The sequence below is a fragment of the Rattus rattus genome, chromosome 6 (assembly GCF_011064425.1).
Source record: "Rattus rattus isolate New Zealand chromosome 6, Rrattus_CSIRO_v1, whole genome shotgun sequence".
Lineage (NCBI taxonomy): Eukaryota > Metazoa > Chordata > Mammalia > Rodentia > Muridae > Rattus > Rattus rattus.
The window spans coordinates 83,193,456-83,199,455 of record NC_046159.1 but is presented as its reverse complement, the minus strand read 5'-3'; positions in this window follow the sequence as shown (position 1 = coordinate 83,199,455).

The following is a 6,000-nucleotide window of genomic DNA, read 5'->3' as shown; positions in this document are numbered from 1 at the left end:
AATAGAATACTGACTAAGATAACTTGAACAAAAATTGTTGAATTTCTAGATCGCAAAAATTGTTGAATCGCAAAGATCAAAGTAAAACCAGGAAGCAATCGACTACTTAAATAGACTCATAACAAATGTTCTTTGAAAGCAAAATTAAAAGCATTCAAAAATAAAAGGATAGATCAAGATAAAGTCACACCAGAATTCTATCAGACTTTCAAAAAACTATAACCAATACTTTTCTTTTAAACATTTTTTTTTTCGGAGCTGGGGACCGAACCCAGGGCCTTGCGGTTGCTAGGCAAGCGCTCTACCACTGAGCCAAATCCCCAACCAATACTTTTCGAAGTATATAAAAACCAAATAGAAAGAACATTCTCAGACTTGCATGAAGCAAATATTGTTTACCTGTCCATAAACTCTAGTTCAAGGGATCTGACACCACCACATAGACATATGTGCAGGCAAAATACCAATGCACATAAAATAAATACCAAAGCCAGGTAAACACACACACGTACACACACACACACACACACACACAACTACAGGCCGATATTCCTGATTAACACAGATTTAACAACCCAGATATCCCAAGGCAGAAGAATGGATACAGAAAATGTGGTTCATTTACACAATGGAGTACTACTCAGCCATTAAGAACGAGAACATCCTGAGTTTTGCAGTCAAATGGATGGAACTAGAAAATATCATCCTGAGTGAGGTAACTCAGACCTAAAAGGACATGCTCAGTATGTTCTCACTAATAGGTGGATATTAGCCACAAAACAAACAAACAAAATTACAGAATACCCAAGATACAGTCCACAGAACTCAGAAAGGTCAATAAGCTGAGAATGCCTCAGTCTCACTTGGGAGGGAGAAGAAAGCAACCACAAGGGGACAGAGAAGGGAAAGGGGATGGGGCAGAGGGATGGGGGAACAGGATCTGTTATTAAAATGGGGGGGAAAGGACTGAAGCCCTGAGGGCCAGCAGAAAGAATGGAAACAGGCAACTTTGGGAGGAAGGAGGTTGGGAGGACCCTTTAGAATGTACCAGAGACGTAGGAACTGAGAGACTCTCAGGACTCAAAGGGGGTGGGAGTAGATAAAATGCCCTACAGTGGAGAGAGGGAACTTATTCAATCCACCTCCAGCTAAAAAGATAGGTGTCAAGTGAGGAATGGGGTTACTATCCCACGGTCAAAGCTCTGATCCATATTTCTTCCTGTCTGAAAAAAATGCAGGAATGGAAATGGAGAAGAGCCTGAGGAAAAGGAGGTCCAGCGACAGGCCAAAGTGGGATCCTGCTCAAGAGGAGGCCCTAAGACCATTACTGAGGCTATGGGGCGTTCACAAAAAGGGACCTATCATGACTGCCCTCTGAAAGATCCAACAAGCTGCTGAAAGAGTCAGATGAAGATATGTGTACCCATCCAGTGAACAGAAGCTGCTGACCCCTCTGGTTGAATTAGGGAAAAGTTGGAGGAAGCCGAGGAGGAGGGCAACCCTGTAGTAGAACCTGTAATCTCAATTAACCTGGACCCCCGAGATCTCTCAGACACTGGATCACCAAGCAGGCAGCATACACCAGCTGAGATGAGGCCTCCAAGACATATACAGCAGAGGACTCCCGGGTCTGGGTTCAGTCCGAGAAGATGCACCCTCAAGAGACTGCCCCACAAATTTAGAGGTCTGGTGGAGTGGGTGGGATGAGGACATCCTTGTGGTGACACAGGGGAGTCAGTATGGGATGTAGAACTGTTGGGGGAGGGGATGGGGTGGACCGGAAGGGGAATAAAATCTGGAGTGTAAAAATAAAAAAAAAAATTCTCAGTAAAATCCTAACCAACTGAAGATAGGCACATACAAAAATGATCATCCACAATATTCAAATTGGCTATATCCCTGCAATACAGGGATGGTTCAGCATCTGTAAGTCAATAATGTAATAAATAAAATAAATGTACTTGAACACAATATCATATGATTATCTCAATATGTGCCAAAGAGGTCTTTGACAGATTTGAACATGTCTACATCATAGTCCTAGAAAGGAACTATCTCAACATAATACACTATATATAAGAGCCAACAAAATCCTATGGAAAAGACATAGAAGCAATTCTATGAAAGCTTTCCTGTGCCTCTGAACCTATTAAATATAGTGCTTGAAGTACTAACTCAAGCAATAAGACAAGAAAAATATTACATTACTAATAAAATTACATTACTAGACATGAGAAAACTCCTTTCAATTCATTGGCCAGAGTGTAAGAGACACCCAAAGAAATAGAGTTTACTGCTGTCGCCCTTTGTTGACTTCCAGATTTTGAAAGTGAGTCCTACCTATTACTTAAGACACCATGTACTTCAGGTACAGGACTTGGAAGAACAGAGTTAGGCCTGTTCTGAAAGCCTCCTCCCTGAGCAGCAACTTTCATAGTACTGGAAATAAATGTGTATGCTGCCACAGTAAATAAGCAATCATTATCCTACTCAGCAATGATAGTATAAATTGTAGCGATGATCAGCAAGAAAAGATTTTCCTATACCTTCTTGGTAGTGAAGTCTACTGAACTTCAGGCCAGTCAAGAGGAGTAAAATCATGCCTGGTACCTAGTGCTGCTGGCCAGTTTTTATGAACTTGACACAAACCTACAGATATCTGTGAAGAGGGAATCTCATGTGAGAAAATGCCTCCATCAGCTTGGCCCATTGACAGTGGTAGTGCCATGATTTCCCTCAGTGACAGAATGTGTCCCAAGAATTATAAGATAAATAAACGCTTTCCTACCTAAGTTGCATTTAGCTATGATGTTTTCTTGCAGTAATCTTTTATTATCCAGGGCTAGTTAGGTTAAGGATCTTAGAGTACAACCGACTACTGCTGCTTTACAAAACCAATACAATCCCTAACTAGATTCTAAATACTTACCGTTATACCAACAGGCAATTGTGTCTTCAACCCTTTATCAAAGAAGCTTCTCTTGGTAGTAGATGAAGACCATTACAGGAAGCTGCAGCTTGTCAAATTGCAGAGATCAGTTGATATTTGGGTATGCAGTCCAAGTGATGCCTGTACAATACATCCCTCATGCCTAAGGCTCAGGGGCCAACATACAAGAGGGGTGGGGAAAGCCTAAAAGCCAAAAACCCAGAAAGTCTGCTGTGAAATTATTTCTCCTATAAATGAAAGAGGAACTACATCCATGAGACCTCAACAGTATGGCTAAGCAATACCTAAAGAAGTATAATACTAGTCGACACACTATAATATGGAAGGCATAAATATCACTGGGCAGTACCCTAGATGAAGACCTAAAGGCAATTAAGCATTGTTGAGAGAGGGAGAATCAGTCTTCCCCAGGGATGAGCCCCCTAATAGAGTATCTAATAATATAAGTGGTCAGCCCTGAAAATGTGTACATACAAGCAATACTAAACAGACTCAGCAGAGTGTATTTATATATTTATAAAGAACAATAATAATGAAGAGGGGATATTAATTTGAGAGAGATGGTTGATACATGGGAGTAGCTGGAGGAAGGAGAGAGGGGAAATGATGGATTTCATTTTAAATTTTTAATTGGCAAATAAAATCTCCATAGAGTAATAAGGATAATGGATTTACAATTTGTATGGGTGGTACTTCAAAGGTGAGAAGAAAGAGAAAAACTAGTAAGGAATAAAGCATTTATATCTTAGTTCTAAATCCTTTACTATAAATCCGAAGCTGTTTCTTAATGATTAATCAATATGTCTTAAGTCTTAAAGCAACTACAGGAAAATAACTAAAAATGATTATAATAATTATTAAAGGAGGGGGCTGGTGATATGACTCAGTTGGTGGGGTACTTCCCTAGCATGCAGAAAGCCATAGGTTTGATTCTCAGCAGCACATGAAGTCAGGTGTGGTGGCCCATATATGCTAACCCAGTACTCAACACATGGAAGTAGGAGAATCAAAAGTGCAAGTCCATCCTAGGCTACAAAGCTGAAAGCTAGCCTGGGTTACAGAATACCATCTCCCCACTACAAAAACTTAACATACTATGCTAGAGCCTTGAATTATGACTAGCTTGATGTAGACAGCTGGTGGGTGGACAGTTTGGGGAAAGGGAATACTTGCTCAACTTCGTTTCTTAAGCCATTCTAGCATGCAAGCAAATCCCAAAATATTCTTCCTGTGTAGTTCAACATAAGAAGTGTCATAAATTCAAATGGTGGCCTCTGTATATGAGTCAAGGGAAACATCTGTCTCTACATAGGATAGCTTCCTTGGTGGGCTGGCATCCCTGGGGAGCTTTGGTTATTTACCAAGCACCTACGTGTCTGTTGGAAGCTAGTCCTGACTCTTCCTTGCAGCTCTCAAGGTGAGAGGTATGAATATTCTGTCTCAAAGAGTTGCTATCATATGTGAACACTGAGGTAGGGGTCATTCTGAGCTGGACTGGGATGGATGACAAATCCCCCACCACAAACTTTCTCCAGTTCAAGCTTTCCTTTGTCCGCGCTATATGTGCTGGAGACACTTTGCAGGAGACAGTGGCCTCTGAGGATCTCTGGAATTATGGGTAGAATGGAGGAATGCTGAGTATGGGGCTGTGGAGGGACTCAGGGGTAGAGAGCTTTCCTAAGCATGCAAAAGGCACTGGGTTACAGCCCTAGCACTAAATTTGGGCATCTCCAGGCCAGATACCAGACAAGCTTCCAACGGTAATTGCTAAAATTAGAGACTGAAAGGCTGGAAACAAGGACTCTGCTACTCTTTCTAACCAGCATGTACATGCCTGTCATTTTCTAGGTTTTCCTCCTTTCTGTCTGTTTTTGTTTCTTTCCCAGTGCACCCTGGGCATGCCCACTTTCAGGTTCTGTGACATAAACAGGCTTAGGTAAAGATCATTCTATATTCTCAACATGTGAGTAAGTATGAGTACACGTGACAATTATTCACTCTTGCTGCTTATCATGACTGCTTATATATTTGGGGGAAGGGTCAAAGGGGATGTTTATTTCAGAGGCTTTTCTGGAGATTAGATAAGCAAGATAAGATTAGGAGTTCATTCAGGTCACGGGGTACTAAGAGTCACATAAAACAATATTCTGAACTGACTTCTCCTGTTTTCATGGTTACTGAGGAGAAAGGAGAGGATACAGAATCCATGCCCATCTCAGTAAATCTCTAGTGGACACTCTGCAGAGGGAGACAGAAAATTTGAAACATGTCTCAATATATTTTCTGCCGTCTTATGGACAGGCAGATGTCAGTGAAGGTTCCTCTAGACTGTGTCCTCGACAACCTTAAGGAAGAGCTGCCTGCTGTAAATATAAACTGCAGTATTAAAAAAGGGACCTTGCTTGGGGTTGGGGATTTAGCTCAGTGGTAAATATAAACAAGGTCCTAAGGTGTGGTCCCCATCCGAAAATAAAAAAGTGACCTTAAATGGGAAATACCATAGAGGTAGAATGTCCCCTCCCCTGCTAGCTGATTCTGCCGTGGGTTGAGAGTTAAATAGACTGGTTTCTTACTGGTGTGGGTCTCTGTCTCCTAAACCCTGGTCAATTTCTATCATGTATCATTAATAAGGGAGTCACTCTCAGAGAAGCTCCCAAAGGCAACAAAGTGGGGAGCATTAGGTATAGAAAGTCAGACTGCTGTGTGGTGAACCCCTGGGTGATTCTCCTTTTAGTCTTTCTTCCTATGGTTGGGAGGGTATGACATCTAGTTCTTCAGCTGTTGATTATTTCAGCCTTAAACCTTCAATCTCGTGGTATTATAGTGAGCTGTAATAGCAAAGATGGATATCAAGATCCAGTTGAAAAATGGGCAGTGTTAGAGGTAACAGTGACATAAATGCAGGTTCATCACATGAAACCTTGCATGAACATGCTTTATCTGGTAACACTAGAGTCATAGACACAGATCACCGATATGCCAGAAATTATTTCCTCCAAAGGCCTCTCTAACTTGCCATCACTCCCTCTAGGCATCAGAGTCTAGGGAAT